The sequence below is a fragment of the Dendrobium catenatum genome, unplaced genomic scaffold (genome assembly GCF_001605985.2).
Source record: "Dendrobium catenatum unplaced genomic scaffold, ASM160598v2 original_scaffold_189935, whole genome shotgun sequence".
Lineage (NCBI taxonomy): Eukaryota > Viridiplantae > Streptophyta > Magnoliopsida > Asparagales > Orchidaceae > Dendrobium > Dendrobium catenatum.
The window spans coordinates 1-352 of NW_021508353.1; the positions used below are offsets into that span (position 1 = coordinate 1).

The 352-nt window shown below is 40.6% G+C and overlaps 1 pseudogene; it reads right to left on the reverse strand.

The window, feature by feature from the left end:
- Positions 1 to 98: 98 nt before the first annotated feature.
- On the reverse strand, positions 99 to 319 carry LOC114578857 (annotated as a pseudogene).
- Positions 320 to 352: the final 33 nt, after the last annotated feature.

Below are 352 nucleotides of genomic sequence, written 5' to 3' on the forward strand. Positions count from 1 at the left end.
TGAATGTTTGATGTATAAATAGTATATTATATAAGTGTTGTGTATGTAAATCCCCCTATTTTTTATTTACAAGCACGTAACAAATATTACAATTGAACTTAATTAATAGGAATATCACTGGAAACACGAGGGTAAACAACATGTATCAGGTGGGCCATAATTCGTTTGCCCTTCATATGCCAGAAAATATAAACCACCGCACCAACCAGCACTCCACCACTACCGCTACAGCGCATGCCAAAAGTCCCACTGTGGGCCCAACCACCTTACACCGGCACAGATTACTCCTCATCCCACACTGCACGCACAAGCAGCTTAATGAATGGTTTGAGAGAGAATAATGGGAATGTTG